Raw genomic sequence first — 24,608 nt, 5'->3', positions numbered from 1 at the left:
CGAGGAGGGAGGCTACAAATTGTGTTTCCAGAAATTGAAAAAAAAATATCCTAGCCATTGCTGGCTCGTCCTGGCCTTGTGACCCGGGACGGAGTCCTACTGGAACACATAGTTTCCCTCTGGGTAGTTGGACTTCACTCTGGGTAAGACCACCTCCTCGAGGACGTCATGGAACTTCTTCAGTACCGATTTTCAGGCCATTCGGGAACCAATCCGGGGTATTCTCTTCTTGTCTGATGCCACGATTTCCATTATCATCGCAGAAGATGAGAACTTAGTCTGATTTACGGGCGGAACCTTATTGACCACATATGTGAGGTAGCAGTATTTCCTGAAGTTTATCGACTCGTGCAAAGTTCGGTTTTTCTTGTCTTGTTGCAGTGCTGGACGCGAATCAAATCGACTATACTTTGCCTTTTGTCCTTCATCTCAACAATGAATGAACCGATTTTAGTCAGTTGTAGCTCATTTGAACGCTAATATTCACCGAATTCTTGTTATAATAAATCTTGAAGCTTAGCTATCAAATGAACCCTCCCTGACAATATAAAAGGGGAAGTTGGGATTTGCTGTCGTTGTGTATATGATACTACCTTATTATAGGAACGCGAAACGAAACAGAAATAATGGCTGAAAGGACAAAAAAAAATGAAAGGAACACTTAGAAGGGATTTTGAGTATTTAATACTTTGATTTATTTAAAATGTCACAGTTTAACTTTGGCACAAAGTAGTATTCAATGCAGGTATTAAGTCTTTTTTTATTCTTAAAGCCATTGTATTAAGTTTTATCAAGGTTCGTCGGAAATTTGTCCATTTTTTGTAGTTAAAATATCAACTAAGAGCCTCCAAGATCGTATCGCCTTCAATTATGATAAAATTTATGCTCCATTAAGGTTTGATATATAATATAATTATAATACAATTAGATTTTTGATATACAGTAAAGGTTCAGGTCCTATTATTTGTTGGTCCCATTATAACCCCCAACACATCGTTACACTACCTTTAATATATCACGCAACCTTGCTTTAAACAAAGGGGGGAAAGGTCCGCAATCATTGGATAGTTAGCCAAATAAGTCAATCACACCAACTGCTATATATCCCTTAAGTACTCCTAGACTATCAGTGTCATATTATTTCTCCAAAAATTTTAAAATGAATTGCATGTATAAATTTCTTAATACTCAAATCCTTTAGTATTTTATTCAATACTGCATTATAAAATTGTTTTATTATAGCTATACATTGTATTTCTATATTATAGCCAAAATTTCTTGATAGAAATAATAGGATGGCCAATATATATACGAGTCAGGCTAGTACCCGTTCACCATTTCCGTTCATTTTTCCTTTAAATTGTTAATTTTTGAATAATTTATTTATTCATTTAATATTTATCTAGTCTAAAAAGTACAACCTCCAAAATACTCATTGACATATAAAGCCCTTTTTGTTTCTGAATACATAAAAATGAGCCTCAAGGGAGTAGCTTACTAAAAGCAAAATAAGCAATCCTTGGGATCCTGAAATTTAAAGGGCTCTACTGTACCGGTAAAAATGATGTCCAATATATTAAAATGGTTTTTCTAACAGCTTCAAAATAGGCCACATTCAGTTTTTTAGGGCAGCCTCGAAAAGTGTCTGGAGGACGTATTTTTATTCAACGCAACCTCTTATTTATTTTCGACAGCCTCCTTCCTTTAAAAAACAGCTGAACAGATATATTTTTTCAGAGTAAACTTATTTACTTGCAAGACCGACTCGTGGCATAGACAATATAGGCAAATGCTAACGGTGCCGTTTTTTCACTAAGTGTCATAATTGGTGCAAATAAAAAAAAGGTGATCCCGATCCGAACCCAACTTTCAGATCGGGCTCAATTTTTCCAACATGATAGTTGGACCAAGTTGGGCCCATAAAACTCGGGACTGGTAGGCCTTTAATTTTTAATCTCAGGCCCAGTCAGGTTTTTTTTTTTTTTTTTCTGGCTGAATTTTTTTGTAGAGACATCTGATTGGTTTTAATGTGAGCCCACAGTGATCTAAGTTTGTCTATATTGTTAACCTCTCCAAAATCCAGAAAGGGGGCTTCTGTTTTTTGTTGTTAGAGACATTCATGCAAGACTTTAGGGGGGTGAGGGGGGGGCTTGCGGTGTGAGAAGACAAAATTAGTCCCGAATCACTTGTCAATATTTTCGGCTACTATTTTTTCGTTTTTAATTGGGATTGCATTGACAGAAGTGCATTCATACAAAACTAAAACTGTGTTGTTAGTTATCAAAATAGAAATAAAGTACAGACTTTTATAAATAAGCGATACATTATTCTGTTCTCACAACGTGAAGGGGAGAACGCAGAAGAGTATGGGGTTCCAGTTCCTTGCCTATCAACATAAAAAAGGTGGGTCCGAAATTTTAAAACAATGCTTGGTGTTCAATCTAACATTATTGAAATAGTATCTAAACAATTAAAATCAACAGAAGTTCCAAATGGAAACCTAGCCGTCTTATGTTTTGATGGAATGAGGATCAAGGAGGAAGCCTACTATTATATTCACGATCCAAGGATTTATGTTCCAAAGAAAAATTTGCAGGTATTATGCAAAAATCGTCTTTCGTAGACATTCTTTGTTTTGGAATGTACTACCAACAGCATGTACGAGGGGACGAGGTATTTTCCTCATAAGTAAGGATCCTACCTCACCTTCTAACAGAAGTCGTTAAGCCCCCAGGAGGTGGCAGAGTCCACGTTTTGTTCCTACTATTTTTTGGGCTGAGCGCCCCCCCTCAGAAATGATGAAAGGTAGCAACAGCCAATGTCGTGAAATAAAAGCCACGCTACAAACGAAAATATGATATAATCATAATAACCTATTTATTTATCCTCAAATTAAAAGAGTAATTAGCCACAGCATTAATATATAGAAAGTTGGAAGAGTCAATGTGACCAGATACCTTTTGCTAAGTGTTGGGGTTACTACTACTCAAATAGCTATGGTAGAACAAGACTAAAAATGTAAATACATGCTTTTAATATAATGCGACTAGAGGTATATAAAACATGTCCTAGACCAGGGATTCTCAATCTTCCTTTTTTTAGTGATGCACTACTTGTGAATTACCTATTTAACCTAGGCACAAAGAGGTTTTAGATTCAGTGGTAGGGGGGCCTGCAGGGGGGGGACTTAGTTTTTGGAACTTTTTTGACAAGAAATCAAAAATTATTTTTTGAAAAAATTACATAATATTAAAATGTTTTGGGAAAAAATTACAAAAATCCTATGCTATTCACAATAATTAAAAATATTCTATTTATATATTTTCAAAAAGTTAAGTTTTTTTTGTAAAAAAAATCAAAATCTATAGTTGTTCACAAAAAAAAATATATTTTTTGGAGAAAAATTCAAAAACCCATAGCTATTCACAGAAGATTAAACTAAATTTTCTAGTAAAAACCCAAAATGGTCGGGAGTTATAAGTGGAAGTATTTGTTTGACTCGAATCCGAATTAAAGAAATCTAAAATCTATTCTATATATATATATTTTTTTTTTTTACAGGTGGCCTTTTTTTGGATTTTTAAAATTAAAAAAAGCAAAAATTACAATATTTTAAAAAACAAATCCAAAAATTACAATATTTGGAAAACAAATCCAAAAATTACAATTTTTTGGAAACCAAATCCAAAACTTACATTTTTTTTGAAAAATAAATTCAAAAATTAAATTTCAAATATAACATTTTTAATTTTTTTTTTTTTTAAATTCAGAGTTCTTCTTGGGTTTTTTTAGTCAATTATATTGTATTTCTGTATACATATAGGTCAAGATAATTATAACTTTTTTTTTTCTATAATATCTGTAAAAACAAATTAAAATATGTTCACAAAATTTAGTAAAATAAAACTTATAATAAAAGAAGTCATAAAAAAATGCAAAAATTTATTAAAATTTCAAATATTCAGAGTTTTTAAAAAATAAAAAAATATTATAATTTTCAGAACTTTTTTTCAAAAATCCAGAGCTATTCTCACAAAATTAAAAACTAGGAAAAAAATTAAACTAAAAATATAAGTTTTTTTTCAAAATCTAAAGCTATTCACAGACAATTAAATTTTTTTGGAAAAAAATTTGAAAATTGTCTATAAATTTTCTATTAAGAAACAAAAATTTCTTCATTAATTGGGGGAGGGCTTTTGCACCCATGCATAATTTCAACCTCTTAGGCCCAAGGGTGTGTTCAAACAATAAACAACCAAACTCTATTTTATATAAATATATGCACATTATATAACAGTTTTGATTATTTTTAGGGATAAGCCCACTCCAATTATGAATGCTAGCAAAACCCCTGTAGTTGGATAATATTTTATACATCAATGAATATGATTTAGTTCATGTCTACTATTTTATTTCTTTGGATTAGGTATTTAGAGTGTAAAAGTTTAAAAGAATCTTGATAAAATATTAAAAAATATCACATATTTGGTGTAATAAAACATATTGGAATTTAAAATGCATTTTCCTATATTTTAACAACGGGATGGGATTGCAAAAATTAAATTAATTTCAATTTTTCCTAAAATTGCATATAAATTCATAATAAAATTAATTAATGACACAATTGTTATTTAGGACACACGTGTTCCGTTGACCTGAAGTTTTCGACGAAGGATTTTTTTTACTATGAAAATAGTGAATTATCCATTATATTGTGTAAAAAATCATTTATTAACGTTTCTTATTAATTAAGTGTACAAATAAAGATAATCATATATTATAGTTAAATTAATTAATTAATTTGAATGATTATGAGATAATCACTTCATTTTAACGGCTAACCCTGATATTTTTAGAGTAACAATTTTTCTATATTCAAACGAGTACAAAACATTAACGATTTTTTTTTCTCAAAAAAAGTATTAAAAAAATTGTCAACAGAAGTATAAAAAGAATACAGAAATATATTTTGCTTAAGAATATATGGCAGAAAATGCCCTTAATATTAGCTAGCCAACTACGTTACACTTGGCAAAAAATTATTAAGGAAAAAAATCATCAAGCTTTCATAACTAAAATAGCAGAAATGTCTGAGGGGATGGGTTGGAGGGGATATATATACTTATATAAGATTTTTTTGGTTTTTTACTAGAAAATTTAATTTAATTTATAACATTTTTTTTATATAAATTGTAATTTTTGAATTTTTTTACAAAAATTTAATTTTCTTTTAATAGTTAAGGATTTTTGAATTTTTTTTCCAAAAAGTTTAATATAATATTTAATTTTTTGTTGAAGGAAAAGTTAGTTTTTTGTTAACAGCTATTAATTTTTGATATTTTTTCAAAAAATAGAATATTTGAAATTGAATTGTTGAAAATTTGTTACAAAAATTTCTTAATCTTTTTTCCAAAAAATTTAATTTTCTTTGAATAGCTATAGATTTTTCAATTTTGTCTCCAACAAATTTAATTATGTAATTTTTTGTGAACAACTTGGGATTTTTGAAATTTTTGTGAACAGCTGTGAATTTAGGGAAACAAAATCCAAAAACCAAGGCCTCCCCAAAATAAAATCATTCTAAAAATCAATCCTAAAAAAAGAACAGTAAAAAAGCAAATTATTACCCTCATTAAAATAATTCTATGATTACGTAAAGTGGGTGGGAAGTACCAGATTTCTTCTCCTGCAAAATTCAATGATTCAGATCCTGATTTAGCCATTCTCACCGAAAGAGAGACATAGTAGGTAGAAGCTGCCATAATGATACCCCTCAACTCTCTTCCTGAATAGGCTGATAGGTAGTTATCGCAGAAGTATTCTTCTTCGAAATTCTAAAAAGAACAAGACCTTTGGCGTATTTTTCTTCACTCTTCGTCAACCCTTTTAGGTTGATGGATACAAAATATTTAAGGATACAGATGGCAGGGCAGTCTACAAATGCATGAATTTGTTGTTACTATAGAGTTTCCACAGTCCTTGAATGGCCTAACATATTTAATACATTAGGAGAAGATTTGTTACTGCACGGTAAACTTTTTATCATAATGTATCCCCTCATATTTGATACTCCCCTTCTTTTCCACCTCATAGATAGAGATAAGACGTTCTTGGACCCGGATCCGAAGTATCCGGGTAATATATAAGTACATTGTATTATCTGAAAAGATCCGAGACCCTAACCGGTTTTGAGTACCCAAACTTTTACAGGGTCATAAAAAAGATTCAAGGGATTTTTCGAATCTTAAAAAGCTTGAAGTATTCTTGAATACTTAGTCCTTGTTGTAAAAAAATAGATATTAACCATATCAAACATACACTTTATTTACCTTGGTTAGTGACTGGAGCAACATCTGGATAAACAGTTGCATCGTGTTTTTATTTTACACGGTGTTATATCACACGCCATTACTTTTATTTTATAACACAACTTTCCCTCGAAAAGAAACAGAAAAAAGTGTTAAAACTCAATAGGTAGTTATCCAATTATTTACTATTTAAAAGGAGCTAATTATAATTCAACCAATCAACGTTCAGATTACTAATTAGGAGAAAAAGCAAAAATATCAACAGCTTATAACAATATTCAAATGTATATTTTTAAGCGAGGTAACGCAGTGTTTCCAACCCAAATATGTATAATCTATTGTCAGCTGTCAAATTTTCTTCTTCTTTTCCTCTAATCAGTGTTCTTAAAATTGATTGTTCGGATACGTATTAGTTCTTTTTTGAAACTGTGAATATTTAACGTACTATTATTGAATAATAATTCCATACTAGAAAGAATAGGTCATTGAAAAACTAATTCTATGTCCTTTTCTGTTTCTTTTCGGAAGAGAGGTTGCCCACTATAATAATGGTTATGACATGTCCAATTTTGTTATAAAATTAATTCTATTAATTATTAAAATGATTATTAATAATCATGTTATAATAGTAATAGAGGTAGGTTATTTATTGTTTAGGTATCAGGAATCAGTAAAAATGTAACCATAATCCTGATTTTATTTTGTTTAGGTTTGAACTTTGGGTAAAATTCAAAGCAAATATATGTCTAATTTTGGATTTGGATCTTGATCCAAAAGTTTGACTACTGCGGCTAGGTGGATGAGTATTTAGGTCTACCGATCCGAACCGATCAGGATCCTAAAATTCTAGGTTGCGCAAGTTATCTGTGCTGCAAAAAGATTTTTTCTTTCTTCCTTCAAACGCAATTTTCACTCCATCCAGTTATCAAATATATATAAAAAAATAAGCCAAATTTTAAATGCTTGATGTATTCTGATTTACTTTATTCCATATAATGACCTTCAGCCTCAATTATAGTCTTTATACAAGCCCGAAACTGCAGGAAAGCCATTGCCACTTGGTCACTTGGTAAATCCTACAATTCCTTCTTGATTCGACTGATAAGTTCGTCTTTAGTGTTACAGGGAGTTCGGTTGGTTTGTCGTTTGATTGCGCCTACACAAATAAAAAAATCCATTGGAATCAGAACATGCAAGTTTGGTGGTCAAAAGTCCGGCTAGATGAAGTTCTCAAAATAGTCTCGGAGGCATTTCAACCTTTTTTTTCGCCCCGTGGCAGGGAGCCAAGTCCTACTACCCCATGTTATACCTCCATTGGCAACCATGTTGTCCTAGGTCGTCAATAAAGTTTGAGCAATTGTTATGTTGTCTTTCCTGGTGGAGATTCCAAAGAGGGCTCAATACCTTTTCAAATATTTGGGACAAGGAATTCGTCAATTGATTCCATTTTTTCCCAAAAACGAAAAATGAGCGTCAATCATTTTTCATTGAGCGGGAGTGCTCTCACACAATTAGTTACTGAGTGGTAGCGCGCTTATGATTACTTGAATGGACTAACGCTCTGTCAACAAGAGATTGGAAGTACTTGCAACGGGAGCCTTTTTTAATGAAAAAATATTGGCTATCCCTGTAATTGAAAAATCAACTGGTGAACTACATGCTAATGCTACATTCGATGCTTTATTTGAGTTGAATATAAAAGAAAATGTATGTACTTAGTCTTTTGATGCAACAGCATCAAATACTAGATTTCATAAAGGAGCTTGTCTTCTTATTGAAAGACCTCTAGAAAAAAAAGTATTATTATTTAAATATTATATAAGTATTATTTGGGTCAAACATGGAAAAGGATTGATTAAAACAACCAACTAAGACAAAAATAAGGAAAAATATATACATATATACAAAACAAGTTTTAAAAAATAGTGTTAAAATAGAAACACCAAAAAAAATATGAACTTTAAACTTTACAGATTGCAAAAATGGGTTCTTCCTAATATACATAACTACATTTTTGTAGAGAAAATTGACCGAATTTAACCCCTAAATTTCATGGGCTGAGGGCTGGTGGAATTTTACATGTATTCATATCAACTTTAGATTTAAAGATAGGTTTAGGTAAGCCTCACAATAAAACAGTACAGGTTTTATAATACCAAAACATTTTGGTGTTTTTTTGGGACACCCTACTTGCCGACCCTTTAGGGAGGCCCAAATAATTAATTTCATGTTACTAAACCTATTATATTATTGAGCATTGTATGTTCATAAGGGCCTACTGCCTATAAAAATTGTTGAAATGAATAAGTGAGGAAAGACTCATTACTCTATCTCTCCCTGTTTATAATTGTTTCGTCTTGAAGGATTGGGTTCTTCTATCATGATCAACAAAGACAATTAGTATTATAATACACATATTATGTCGTCTATAAATAACTATCCTTTCGCCTCATCAACTCTATGTCCAATCAAAGAGTGCTCTTTCGACCAAATACATAAATAGGTCGGTCAAAAATTTTGTGTTGTGAAGCTTTTTATGATTCCAGTAAGTGGAATTCCTAGGAAGAGATTACTTACTACTTATTAAGAAAATGTCAAGAACTTTGTTCTGAAATAACTTTAATAATTTATAGGAAGTAACTTAATAATGAAACGCTGTTGCAACATTCACTTTTTCGCGTGGATCAAACAAGCAACATTCACAAAATGAACATTATAATTGTATGATACGCTACAGATTACTGGGTGGTCCATAGAAATCTGAACACTGACTAATTCAATAATTAATTAAGGTTGAGTACTTGAAATTAATTCATATTTCGATTTATTAAAGCATAAACAATTAGTTACATAAAAAAACAAATTTGAGCTCGCTAGCTTACGTACAAGTCGAGAAAAGGACTCTTGAACGTGATTGATGAATTTCCATTTGCGCACTCCAGCCAGTTGGGCGGGTCCAGGACAACCATCTACGCCTTCAGCAAGTCCCAAACGTTGAAGAGTAAAAAAGGATCTGTTAAACTAGACTAAACTGTGCCCGGAGGAGTTAAACAAAACAGACCAGCCCAATCCCTTAAGTCTATGAGGTCCCACGCAAGAGATCTCTGGGTTTCACATACGACAATCCAGAGATCTTTCAAAAAAGTGGTGGGAAAGAGCCTTGTGAGGATAGAGAGGCCACTTTTGACAGCAGAAATGAGGCCCATCTCCTCTGTTCCAAGACTCTTTTGAATGAGTCTCTTGAGTTCTTTTGAACTCTTTTGGTCCCCTTACAACCCTCTGATGCTTGTGTCTGTCATCCAAACACGAAGACCCTCAATGCCACTGTCAGCCAACAATGGGGCTCCATTAATGAGGACTACATCTGCAGCAGATGACAGGCCTTCCACCAACGCCTGCAATCTATCATTGCCGCTTAGGGCGGCTACATCAATGATTAATAGAGTTCAAACACACACCTATTTATATTATGAATTTGGTTGAACTTCTATTGTAAATTAGTAAATTATATCTTGTGAAGCTTCAAATTCAAAGTGTTCATATTTTAATGGACCACTCGGTAGGGTGGTAAAACATCAATGACTTTTGTTAACTCTTATTGGAGATAGTGGATAAAAACATAGGTTATGTTTTTGCCTCTGTCTATTTTTTAGTTAACCAGGATTACCGAAAAAGCTACAGATCAATTTTGATCAAACTACGAAGATTATATATGGTCACAGTAAGAGGTCATTAAATTTTGGGAGATTAAGGTCAAAGGTGAGGGTAATACAATACCTAGTAAAAACATAATACACCGTAACTTTGTAACAAATTGAGATAAATAACTGAATTTGATTCTAGGAGGAGATTTTGTGCTCTACAAAGTGCCCAATCTAGTTGTGTTTTTTTCCATTCTTTAATAGATAGGTGTTAAAATCTATCTTTGAAAGAAGAATTACTGCTTATCTTTAGTGTACTTTAATTATTATTTTACTCGAATAAGTAAAATATGGTTTTGCTACCAGTGGATCTAATATTATAAAAGTTCATAAATGTGTTGAGGAGTCATTTGAGATATTATTGATAGGTTCAGTACAATTTTCCTCGGTTTGTTTTTTACAAGCGTTTAGTAGCAGGCATGGCCCGAAGTTTAGAAGATGACTCCCCAAGAAATCCTAAGTGTTACTCTCTGTTTTTCATGAGCAAACATTCACACGTAGTTACTCAATACTTAGATGTACTCTCCTCAAGAATTAAAGAATAATACTAACAGCTTCAGAACATTTTTTTAGTATGACGTGATGTGCTAAGGAGTACTTCAGTCTAGAGACTCAAGTACTTCCTTTAGCTTGAGTTACACTCACTCGTTGTTCAAAATGATGCTTTAACTCATATTTTATAGTATAGAATTATGTGAGTTGACCTAAACGTCCGCCAGATTTTATTGATTTTTACATCGATTTCATTGTTATTTTTTAGATCAAGTTACTTAAAAATGACTTACGGAAAGCATACATACATACAAAAAAACGTTGCTTTATTTGATAGACATGCTCACGCTTCAAAGCAAGCTTGCGATTATTAGCCAGGACAGAGTCCTGAAGATAGGATGACCCTAAGCTATAAATCAAATGGGGAAACGAAGAAAACGCGATTGATATTTGTGCAAAATTTTCTTAGCCACACTTTCTTGTCCGCTAGGAGTGTTGAATATTACTCCATAACTAGGGGGTGGCCATTTTTGAGAGTGCAAAGAGAAGGTACGAGGGATACTTATGATACTTCTGAATTAATACCCTTGTTACATTAGCTGTTTGTTGTATAATTTTCCGCTTTGACAACAATACACCATAGGTAGGTAGGAGTCATCTTTCAGTGAGTGATGTCAACATCACTCACTGAAATTGGGCAAAAGAGAAAATGAAAACAAAACGGTATATTAACGACGCCATCTTGGTTTTTCCCATACAAAAACATCTTTTTCTAAGGAAAAACTCAATTTAGAAATTGGAAGAGGAAAACGGATGTCACTTGTACACTTTCCATCATTCTGTTCATTATTTAACAAATGTCCTGGTGTTCATTTCTCCCTCTGAAGTAAGCATTCCCACCTGTATTTGATATAAATTGTCTTAAAAATACATAATATAAAAATAAAAGGTTGAGTTTATCTTCAGATACATACTTTAAAATTTTCAATCCAGAATGACATTGTTGTATAATCAGGGAGGAGCTCAATAAGACATCTTGTCTTTAAACAGAGTTAACTGAGACGGACGGAAAGAGGAAGGAAGATTCTAAATTTTCTCAAAGCCAATAAAAATCGGGCAAAGTTTTGGTCTTTTCTGATGAAAATTTTTTCCCTACTCATGCCACTGTGAATAAGCTGAACAGCTGCTACTTCACAAACAAAAACCTAGCCAAAGTCTCAGCTTCAGTGAGACATGTCTTTAGAACCATAGCATTGGACGTTGGGGAGTCTGCCCTCCCATTTTTATGGCGGGGAAGAAGTGGCTCAATGCTGATGCTTACATGGAATTTCTGGATAAGAAAGTCCTACCTTGTGCCACTCAAGACGGAGCTCCGTGTCCTCGTGCAATTAAGATCCAGGCCTTCGTGAGAAACAACTTTCCGGACTTTTGGGACCTCAACATGTGGTGGCCCTCCTCTCCAGACACGAACCCCTTGGACTACTCTATATAGGTGCATCTAGAGGGCAGGGCCTGTACTACTCCTCACAGGAGGGTCCAGTCTCTAGAGCCTTCTATGAAGAAGGAGTGGACCTAGCTCGAGTCTGACTACATGGTAAAGGTCTACAAGGATTTACGCCTGGTATTGAGGCAATTATTAGAGCTGAGGGCTCACATAATGAATAAAAGCTGTGAGGAACACTATTTTCTGATGATTTTGTTAAATAAATGTACTCACAAAACCTCTCATTTAAACTTTACTCTAGAAAATAATAAATTGTGCACCATTAGATAAAATCAACCCCGTAATGAATTTAATTATAATTATAATACTTACCTTGCATGATATTTTAAAAATCAAAGGTACTTCTCCTTATAAATGTAATTCATTTTATCCCCCCTTACAAAAAAAAATCATTATAACCGGAAGCTGATACTAACCAGTGTCTTAAATCAATAGAGATAAATGTTTCCCTCCTTGTGCTCTTTGTTTCCTTACAAAAATGTCAACTCTAGCTTAAATAAAAAGCTATATTTTGCGTAAGGAAAATATATCAGTATTACCAGGAATAAATAAAGGGGAAATATTGCCCAAATGGTGACCGTCTTAGGGGTTGAGGGAGGGGATGTCAATATTTTGACATTAATCTCATTGAATAATTACCTAAAATATTAGTAAATATTGATTGTAGTTTATCTTTAATCTGATTTATTTTAATAAAATGAATTTTGATTTTGGGCTCTTGTCTTATTTTTAATAATGAAAATCAACAAGCAACACAAAAATAGGACATATAATTTTGATTTTTTTAAAAGTAACGAAACAAAATCAAAAAAGGGGGCAGTGAGTCATTCTGTAGAAAAAGGATTGGATCGTGAATTTATTTCATCAAAAAAACGAATCAGTTATTTATAATATCTATCCCCTTTAATATATTGCAATTTGGTAACTTAACAACATAAAAAATCTAGTTATTTATCCTTAAAAAATATTTTAATGTCTGATTTTATTATTTTCTAACACCAATTCGATTTTTAAACTCTTGCGGCCATCTCTGTAGTGACTGCAATATATGTATTTTATATTAATATCAAAAAGTGGATTTTTTGGGGTTTATAATCTGTTGTTTTTTTCTTTTTTGTGTATCCCTTGTTATTGTATTTTAAGGGTCAGTAACAAATTAGCACTCAGCATGTACACAAGTGAGTTTTCATTCGAGGTGTCTAAGGACACTACAATTGTGACCCCGACGTGATGATGTGGGAATAAAATTCAAAGCCATATGTTTTACAAGGGTCTCCTTAAAAACCGTCCCGTCCTTGGAGATTTCATTAATTAGGTCACATGCCTTTGATTCCATTTCACAAACAGAGATGTTGTCCCTCTTTGAAATGAGATTCACAAACTCGTTGGTAAGCGTTTGCTTTGAACCTTCACAAAGTCTTGTTAAAAGTACTTTTAAGTCTGAATAAGGCTGAGTTTAGGCACTTGTTTAAAGAATAATCCGGGGCTTTGTACAATAAGTCCTCCGGAATTGCACTCAAAAGATAATTAAATTTTGTCATTTCCTAAATTGTTTTAGCCTACTCAAATTGAGCTTCGATACGGAGGAATTATCCTGTCGGCCGTAAGGAGATAAAAGATGACAGTATAACTAACACGAGACTAAGTTCACTCACTTTACAGTCTTGAGGAATACTATCCAACGTCATAATTCGTTTAGTTGGGGGCACATAGATTCAATAGGGACCGTTTGATGTACTAGAAAAACCACTAGGGCTCCCTCAATCCAATCAAAAACTGACAGGATATCAAGTTTTCAACAATAAGAGGAGGTTAAATATCTGTCGAAAAATTCAAATTACCTCTTAGCATCATTTTCTTCTGATATAAACTTCACATTGAGATTGAATTTTTCACATTTCATAATGTTCATTTCCTATTGAGCTTTATTTAGATACTAGCACTGTGCATCTGAAAAAAATGTGCATCTGCGAACCCAGGCCTTCCAGTAAACATCATAATTTACCCGAATAATAAAAAAAAATAGTTAAAAATTACCTCAGTTTGGGTGGGGGTGGGTGGCAACAGCTTCTCCAGCCGACTCTCTGCGGGTGCCCCTGCTATAGAGACTCTTTACGTCCAGCACGACCTGTCTGTAGATGCAGGTCCTGGTATCGTGGCAAAACTCAATAGAATATTAAACGATAGTCATGACTGAAAACATTATGAAATATAAAAATCCAAGCTAAACGCAAAGTTTATAGCACAAGAAAATGATGACATCAAGTCATCAAAATTTTTCAATAGAAATTCCGACTTCCTCATAGTATATAAATTTTGAGATCCTGTCAGATTTTGATCGAATAGAGGGCGCCCTAGTAGCCATTCTTGTACATAAAAAGATACTCTAACCCAGACATATGTGATGCCGTTACTTTAATTGTGTCAGCAGCCTTTAATAACGAAAAGAAACAGGGGGGGGGATGCCCAAAATCAGTTGGTAGTCAGATAATTCTGAGTTAATTGTTGAGAAGTCTTCACAGCTTAATAAAAGCTTATTCTAACTCAACGAATCAACGTTCAGAACACTCATTAGGGGAAAGAAGGAGGAAAATTGGCAGCTTATAACAAAATACACTGTATATTTTTGGGTTCGTGAGATAGCTACATAATATAAATAAATATGTTCAGTCAAATTATGGCGTATTTGAGTCAAACGAACTAGGAGAGATTGATTTTTTCGTAGTAAGTGTTACATTGAATGTTCACCGTCTCCCCTAAGCATGTAGAAATATAATATTATTATAAAGATTTATATTTTAAAAACCCAACTGCAAAATCTTTTTTTTTTAAATGCCGCCTAGTCTATTCAATTTTATCTTAAATTGAAAATCCTAATGACTATCATATACACTACATATGTATATGTAACATTAGCCAAGTAGTTGTTTTCATTCAGCCTTGAAAATATTGTGTTAATCATCGATCAACTATACCTAGTGGCTTAACATTTTTATTAGTAATATTAGTTAATATTATATACTTACGTATAGGGTGGACCTTAAATACTGTAAAATAAATAATCACATATATATTTTTTTATATCAATAATTATATAGAATAATTAAATACTAAGGAATATCAGAGCAATACATGACAAAAAAATTGTTCAAAAGGGTTGTTGCCTATTGCAGAAATTATAGGCTTGAGTCTATTAAGCAAGACGTCACAGAAGGCGCAGGATTAGGGGGGATTTCAGTACATCCAAATTAGGAGGGGGCTTCATGCAGACCGTCTTTTCCAAAATGGACCAGATTTTAAAATCCATTGAATTCAAATTCGGTCTTAATAAAGGGCGAAAGTAGTTGCTCTAAAGGGCCATCCGTAGGAGGAGGGATGGAGGGGATGTAGCCCCCCAAAAAAAAAAAGGAATTTTTCAGTTGTACTAGAAAATGTAATATTTGAATTTTATAAATAGCTATGGGTTTTTTTTTTTTTAATTCCAAAAAGCTTAATATTTGAAATGTTTTCCAAAAAAAGTTAAATTTTCTATGAATAGCTATAGATTTTTTTTTTTAAATTCCAAAAAATTTAACTTTCTGTGAATAACTATAGATTTTTGAATTTTTTTGCAAAAGAAATTAATTTTTCTTCATAGTATTTTTGATTTTTTTTTTTTTAAAGACCAAAATAAACCAAACCCCCTTCCCCCCAAAAAAAAAAAAAAATAATCCTACTAATGCCCCTGTTTCAAAAGCTAAGGAATTGTTGCCCACGCACTCAATGCTGTTAGTTTTGACTCCTGAGGGCACAAAGATAATAAGCACCTTATCAGATCAGCTGATTACATCCTTTACCTTTATTGACTATGGGTTGTGTATCTTATAAATCCTACAGGGTTAATCAGATCCTTTTTTTTTGACCAAATCCAATGATTTTGAGTGGTTGAATGAACAAGAAGAACATTTACATAACTAACAGCAATTTTGAGAGGTGTGTCAAACTTCAACAAACAGAGAAATTTCTTTGTGGACTTTTTTCTAATAATTATTTATCACAATTTTTGTTTACAATGCTATTGTCAAATTTATATGATTTATATAAATTTTATTTATAGTTAATTTTTTAAAGTCCACCCTGTTTTTTAAGATTGCTATTTTTCTCAACAACCATTCCTAGTTTCTTAGTAGGTGTTTTTAAGATAATTCATCATTTAATTTTTTTTTTTTTTGTGGATGTGTGATAGAACAACTTCCTCTTTAGGAAGGTGCAAATATTGTATTTAAAAATATTTTATTCGGTATAAAAAGTTGAATATCATTTGGACAAGGATATTGAGTTCATTTATTTATAAAAAGACGTGGTGAATTTTGAATTATAACATAGAGAATAATAAAATTTTGTTTGTTTGGTTTATTAGTCAATATAAAGTATATCTAGATGTTCAATTCTGTTTTCATTTGGATTTTCACATACTATGTAGATATAATGAATAGAGCTGTAAATCCTAAGCATTTCGGGCTTGTAAAAAAGAGTAACGCATCCTCAACATGGTAACTTTGAATTGAGATGGAGCTGAGTACAGTCAACTCTCTGTAGATACTTTGCTATTGCTGTTTCGTAAATACAGCTGGGTATACGAGAAAGCGGGAGGAGCGAGACATATGGTACCCTTGATTCATTTTATTTTAAAAAATTAACTGGCTATGATGCTGTGATTTTAGAGGATAGAATATGGCGTGTTTCTGCTCAATATTCAATTTTCTATATTTTAGATATACTAAAATTGATATATCTAGAATTTTTACCCTTAAAGTCGCAAATATATTATATTTAAAGAAGGGACCTGTGTAAAGATAAACTAAAATGAGTGATTAGAAAAGGACAAAGATTGATGCATGTGTTTTTTTTTTTTCTTTTTTGCTCCGTCATGGGGTATTTACAACTCTCTCTAAAAGAAGAATTCTCTCCTATCTTTGGTGTAAATTGATTTTAAAAATGAATAATAAAATAAATATGTATTAATTAAAATATTATTTGAATATTTTCCCTGTATTTACGCTATTTAAATACAGAAGGTTCTTCTCTTTCAAGCAGTATTTAAATTACTCCACAAGATCAGATATGAGGTTGATGCTGTTTACAAGGGACTTAATTTAGAAGTACCATAAATGCCGCTCCCACCTTCTCCTCTCACTGTACGAAATGCCCATCCTGAGCTATTGAGTAATACTTACAATTAAGAAACAAATTTGTAGAGGGAATTTATAAATCAGTTTATGAATTTTTGGTCGCCGATGAGATAAATGAAACACGTGTTGATTGAATCACGAAGAGTATACAGGCTAGTTATAGGTTTAGGGATCCCAATCGAAGGAAATGAGCTGATTACCATATATATCCACCTGAAAAAGTGAAGAATAATTTTGGTTTAGTGATAGTGGAAGATGTGTTAAATTCAAGAGGGGTTCATCCTCTGTTGGTGATTCTGAAGAATCACCTCCAACAATACTCATTCAATCCAAAAAGGAAAAATGACGGGCACCTCTTCAAAGTGGCCACATCGACTATTAGGGATAACATCTCTTGGCAAGACCACACAGACCAATTTAAAGAGACTCTGTGTGAAACAAAAAGAGGACAAGACTTCATCAAGCGTGCTTGGGATCCTATCCTTACACCAAAACAGATGTATTTGAAATACCGTTTCTCGTCTCGGGTCTTTTTCACAGAAGGGCTCTTCAAGGACGACCAGGCAATCTGCAAGGAATGTAATAAAAAAAAGACAATAAGACATAATTTTAGGGATTGTAGTACCATGAAGTATATAATACAGGAAATTAGCCAGGGTGTTAAGTACAAATTTGGTAGGAAGCCATCGAACCACGAACTCTTGTATGGTTTTGGGGGAGTTGGCAATCTAATGCGAGTGTCCTCGAAAGTTGTTATCAAATTACAGTGGTTTTTTGTGTGTAGAACAGCACCCTAATGTTTTTCCAACGAGTCGTTTACCCTTGGCTGCACTAAATGAGTTCAGGTGGACAAGGCTGGCCGAGAGGAGAGAAGATTGATAGGAGAGAGAAGAGAAAAATTAAGATACTTTGTAGAGTTCTTTTTTCGTTTTTTTTCATTTCTTCTTTTATAAATATTTCCTAATAAGTTGTAAATGTATATTAATGAGTATTTAAAAAAACAAAAACAATTCATAATTTGAAAAAATAAAATAATCTAAGCAAAGATGACAGTCCCATTGATTCCTAATGCACATTAGAACTGTTCAAATTATAAGTTCTTTCTTTTCAAAACTTTTAATATTTGACTTTTTCCTATTCTCCAAAGTCTATAGAAACTAAATATACCAGTCATTTGGATTCTGGACATCAGCTATGCCTGTCACATGGGCCTTGAAAATTTATTGTTGGTGGCTCTAAAAAAAGGCAAAAAAATGTGATTATTTGTATTCGCTTAAGTAAAGCATTACATCAGCTTATCCCATAGCATTGATATGGTTGTCAAATCAAAGCCAACAAACTGTTTTTTATTAATATGTTATTGAGCCTTTATTTGCGCCCATGGTAAATTTTACAACAAATATTAAAAAATGCTTGTTTTTCATATTTTTTTATATTCTCCAATACAATACAATATCTATCTATTTCTAGTCTGTTATATTGTATTGTTTTTTAGTATTAAATTTGTTGACTTTGTTCAAGGCAAAAATTTATTTTATTATATTTTATTCTATTGTATCCTATTTTTGTATACATATACAGGGAGTGGGGATCAAATTGTCGCCAAAATATTTTTCTACAAAAAACAACACAAAATATACATTTTTTAACTTTTTTATTGAAAATCAAAACTATGACGAGCTTATAGGTATAGAGTAGCCATTCATTTGATATAATCACCGTTGGCATCAATAACGGCCTCAATACGCCCTCTGAACCGGCTGCAGGCTCTTCTAACCATCTCATTGTCCATGTTGCCGAATGCCTCCTTGATGGAGTCCATCAGGCTGGCCTTGGTGCTATGGGGATGGATGTTGGTATGTCTCTAGACATAACCCCAAACAAAATAGTCCAAAGGATTAAGGTCGGGAGAGTTAGGAGGCCACAAATCTTTGGTTACGACGTCATAACAGTTCTCGGTTAACCACTGCATGGAGATTTTGGACACATGGCAGGGTGCTGAGTCCTGTTATTGTCCCTTATTGTTTTCTCATGGCAGCCCAGATCCCTCGCCATGGCCTTCATGGACCTGGTAGGGGCATCCTCAACCATCTTCTTCAGCTTGTCGACAAAGTCAATGTCCCTGACCTTCCTGTCGGCGCCTTCCTCCTTGGGTGCCCTCTTTATGGTGGCATCAACATCCCAGGTGTCCTCTAGCTTCTTACGGATACGTTAAATTCACTCCTAAGGTTGAAGCAATCGTCGAATTGGAGATTTCACCTCCATTATTAACCAATGCCATGACTACGGCGGACCTCGAAAGCTCCTCGTTCCACTTATAGCTCTTTATCTCCTCATATGATGACGGCATGACGTTAACTGAACTACGTATCGTCAGCTGACAAGAATAGCTTTCCTATTTGGTAACCGGTTTTTATTTGATAATGTCGTCTTCAAGTTATCAAGGTTTAAAGTAGGCGACAATCTGATCCCCGCTCCCTGTACGTCAAGATAATTATAACTTAGTAGAATTTTTTAGAGCCACCAACAATTAATTTTCAAGACTCATGCGGCAGGCATATCTGGGGTCCAAACCCCTAGTGACGTGTACATTTAGTTCCTATAGACCTTGGATAATGGGAAAAAGTCAATATTAAAAGGTTTGAAAAAAGTTACAATTTGAAAAGTCTAAATTGCACATGATAAAAATTGTTATCATTTTGGACGTGTTAAAAAAACTAAAAATCAACAAGGTAACCCTGACAATTTCAAGAATGTACTGGAGGAGAGCAGCTTGGCTGTCATGAATTTTTTATTACATCAGCTACAAACAGCTGTGATGAGAGGGGGAAGGAAATAAACAAAGTCTTAGGTAAGAATTACTTGAATGACGATCCTCAATTCTACTCTAAGTGTAAGAAAGGCTTACAATTATGACTCTGCAACAAATCCTCAAGGTTATTCACTCTCTTTTAAGGCACAAACGAATCTATATTCGGGTTTTGAATATAATTGCATTTATTAGGAAGGAAAGTTCACTACTCAGGAGTTGAATAATAATAACATTTCTAAAGAAAGGCATGCTAAAAAATACACAACATTTACAATAAATAATTAGAAGAATGTTTTGATTAGTAGTGATGAAAACAGTTAGCCTTTTGGGCATGTTAAAAAAGGAATCGAGGACAAACATGGTCCCCCAGACAATTTGAAGAATGTTTTGAAAGAGTGCAGGTAATCTGTCGTACGTTTTATTAGATCAATTACAAACAGCTGTCACGAAGGAAGAAGAAAATAAAATAGAACATAGGAAATAATTACTCTGAGTCAACAAAAACTTAAATTTATAACTTCGTAACTAATCTGTCGAGTTACTCTCCGTCTTTTATGACCAGACGCAAATGTTTGATCCGTTCTTGTATTAATCAAATACATGGTTTCAGTTGTATGTAGTAGAAGAACAAGTTCACTTCTCAAGAACTAATTATAACGATAACAGCTTAGGAAAAGCTTTCATGACAACTTTCATGATACTCTGAAATTAATCATGTGGTCATCGTTTTACAACTTGGTTTTCGCTTTAGTCGTGAGAAGTAACGTATGTATTTGGAGAACAATAAAAATGGACCCCAAAGATTGAAATCCATTAATTGTTCAATTTTTAATTTTTTTTTGTTCAGACACTCGTGCGTTTTGATTTGAACAAAAAGCATGAAATGATTTTCCGCTCAAAATATAAACCTGATTTTATGTAGATACTTATTTTTTCATTCAATTTTCTTATAGTCAGAATAATCTTTGTTGTTATAATACTTAATGTCTAATGAGTATGCGATAAAGAGCTTCTTGACTAACACATATCACCACAATTCAAATAAGTTAAACTCATTTTTAGATTAATTGGTGTAAAATAAATTACGAAAACAATTTCGTGGTGTCATCAGTACCTTATATTAAAAGTATATTAGCCCTTCTGTTATACTAGTATCATTGTTATAATAAAATGCTTTTATCTGTACATACATAATATATTCAATTGCAAATAGAGAGTCCTCTAAAGAACTACACACATTTTTAACTGACAAGTTTTAATAATTCATTAAAAAAATATGATTTTTTTGACTGATGAATATTTTGGCAGCAAAAAGTGTTGGGGTGATTATCGAGGTTTGAGGAAAGTAACAAGTATTCAAGCGAGTTACAAGTAAAGCTCGTAATTCCTTCAGTATTCTTTTTAGAAACTCAAAAATCCTCATACAGTAAAGTTCCACCCGCGGCACATCACTAGTTATTTCTAAAACAAGGGAACAAAATATTTTTGTCTTTTAATTTTACACTGACTTCTGATAGGAAAAACTACGATGTTTTGAATAGTGTTATGTGGACTCGAGTCCATAAGGGAAATTTAAAAAAAATAATAATAATGATTTTAAAACTACCATTTTTGAACGGGAAAAAAAAGGATTTTCTTCGTTAAGCGCTGAATTTTTTGGCCCACGTGTTACATGTAGATTCAAACAATAGCTGGCATATATGAGGCTGTTAGAATATATTTTGGCGTGCCTGATTCAAACCAAATCTGAGTAAATGAGTCATAAAATATTTGATCTCTCTTAATATTTCCATCTTCATAAAAAATTTATTTTTTTATAAATTCAGAAAAGACTTGACTTATATATACGGCGAAAATAAGGCATAAGTGTGGTATAACTTTTTACTTCGTTTATTTATCAAAAAGAATAAATTATCAAATAGCCACATGACGTATCAAGTGAAAAAAAAAGATGAGAGAATCGACAGCTTACAACAAAATAAATAGAGTATGTTGTTTAGCGATTCGAAAAGTTAATTTTTTTCCGAAAAAAATTAACTTGCTTGGGCGTTCAGATCCAGACTCGTCATTGGGATCTTCCCGGGCCCCTTGGAGGAGTTTGTACTACTTTTAAACATTCTTTTACTCAGAATAGTTTCACAGTATGCCACTGTTAACATTTCAAGTGTTTTAGAGCACTTAATTTCATTTGTTACAAAAATTTGATGTCAATTCTTTGATCCATGTTTTTCAATAGCAAAGAAGTCACTTTACTTTTTGAAGAGACCTCGTATATATATATATATAGGCCATTTTATTATTTATATGAAGAAATTTTGACTATTATATAGAAATATGACTTTGTTTTTAATAAAATACTACTAAACAATATTATAAGACAGTATCGAATACATTGCTATGTAGTATTTAAAAATGGTGGAGAAATAATATGACAAAAGAATACTTCAGAGATAAATAACAGTTGGTCTGATTTACTAACTTGCTTAACTACCAAATGATTTGAGGCCTTTTTTATGTATCTTTTTAGAGGAAAAGTTGTGTTATAAAAATAAAGGTAAGTTGTGTTATAAAATGTTATTTAACAAAGTTAAAAACTTTGTTAATCAGTTGTTTTTTTAATCATTTTATAGGCTTTATCATTTCTGTAGAATTTTTGTTTGTTTTTTAATATTCCTTTAATTGGTTAGCACTGATTAAAAAAATCAATCTTCTTCTTCTTCCATTTTTTTTCTTTCTCTAATCTTTGTGGTCAGTATTTGCAAAAATTATTTTTTTTAAAGATTACTGGGTTTAATTATTTTGACTAAACCCCTAATTATTTTCTTATATATACTTTATTTTTAATGTGTTGGCTAACTTTTTCTTCCATCTTTTGTCAAAAAAAAGGTGTTTTTCCGGAATAATCACTAACAATTTGTAAATTTGCATTAATTTGAAAAGTTGCGTCCTATCATAATGGTTTTTTTTTTTTTATGCTTTGAAAAACTGTTTAATACAATATCTTGTGTGTTACTGTTTAATACAATATTAATATCAAATTATTTAATTAAATAAATTATGGAAAGATGAAGTTAATTCTAAAATTTCTTCACAAAACATCTTGGAATATCCCTTATTCATATGAAAAATTGGTTGAATAATAAACCGGTTTTTTGTTGAAGTCAAAGTTGTAGACTTTTATCCACTGATTTCAAAAAGGTATCATTTCTGGTATGCATCTATTCATCTGCATTTAAAAAAACCAGTGAAGTGTTTATGTTATAACATGATATCAGCATAAAAGCATCCTAGAATTTTAAAGAAAGAAAAAATCTCTTTTCATACAGTTCATTCCGCCCTTATAATAGTGTGTACCAAGTCAATGAACGGCAGGCGAATTATTATTGCTAAATAATACAGCTACTCTATGAGAACCAGGTTATTTAAATTAATCTCTTATTATTTAAACATTTTTGGCTTAAATTAATCTTTTACTTAACTGATTTGCATAATATTGCTTATATTTGTAAATCATTTGAAAAATCCTTATTGGCTGCTACTGACTCTGATGCAGGTCAGTTCCGGAATTTTATTAGTAAAATTAACTTCTGTTTAAATTTTTTTATGACTAATTAAGGTTTGCATATTTATGTTAAATATTTGAAAAAAGTCCTTATTGGCAGCTATTGACTCTGTTTAGGTCAGTTTTTGGAGTTATACCTATATGTTTAAATTACCTAGTAAATACTAAATTTTTGACTAAATTAATTGGATACTTCTTTAAAACCTTATTGGCTGCTATTGACTCTGATTATACAGAGTTAAATTTACATTTGATTTATACATTTTTGACTAAATTAATTTATGATTGCTAATTATTGGCATGTGTAAATTTATCATGGAGCATCTTATTGGCTGCTACTTCTCCCGAGTGCGTTGTCATTTTTTTAAAATGACGGGATCCCAAGATATAATGGGATTAAGTTAGTATGAAATATATATACTGTTAAATTTAAGTATTTTTATTTTTATAAGGAATAATCAATTTCAAGCCAGTCCTACCCATATATAAGGATGTCATTTTTGTAATGGAAAAACTAAGTTTAGAAATGGGAAAAGGAAAAATGGTTGTTGCGTGTGCCCTTTTTATTCATTACTCAATAGGCAAGGTTGTGCCTTTATGGGTCTAGCGGTTCTAACGGTTCAAGCAGTTCTGGTTCTTGAAACACTAGAACGTGAACCGACAAAGTAGAACCGAGACCACAATATATTGCTTATCTTTATCGGTTCTTGTGCTTATTTTCGTTTATTGTATATTTATACCCTTTTAATATTCCATCTGCATAATTTTATGTAAATGAAACACGTCGTTACCTTTCATATATCACGCAACCTTTCATCCAAAAAGAAACTGGAAAAAGGACCGAAATTATATGGTAGTTAGACAAATAAGTCAACTGTCTTCCTGAGCTACCCCTACCCTCCCCTTATGACCCTCCCCCCTTTGAAAACCATTGTATTGAGCCCCATGATTTTTTTGGTGTCCTGCTGGAGCTTGGGGCACTATGGAACCTCTCATATAAGGTCGATGCAGCCCTGTTTGTATCTAATATCATTTCCTTGGCCCCATTTTTCTAGCCC

This window comes from Lepeophtheirus salmonis, chromosome 10 (genome assembly GCF_016086655.4).
Source record: "Lepeophtheirus salmonis chromosome 10, UVic_Lsal_1.4, whole genome shotgun sequence".
Classification (NCBI taxonomy): domain Eukaryota; kingdom Metazoa; phylum Arthropoda; class Copepoda; order Siphonostomatoida; family Caligidae; genus Lepeophtheirus; species Lepeophtheirus salmonis.
This window is presented reverse-complemented; position numbering follows the sequence as displayed.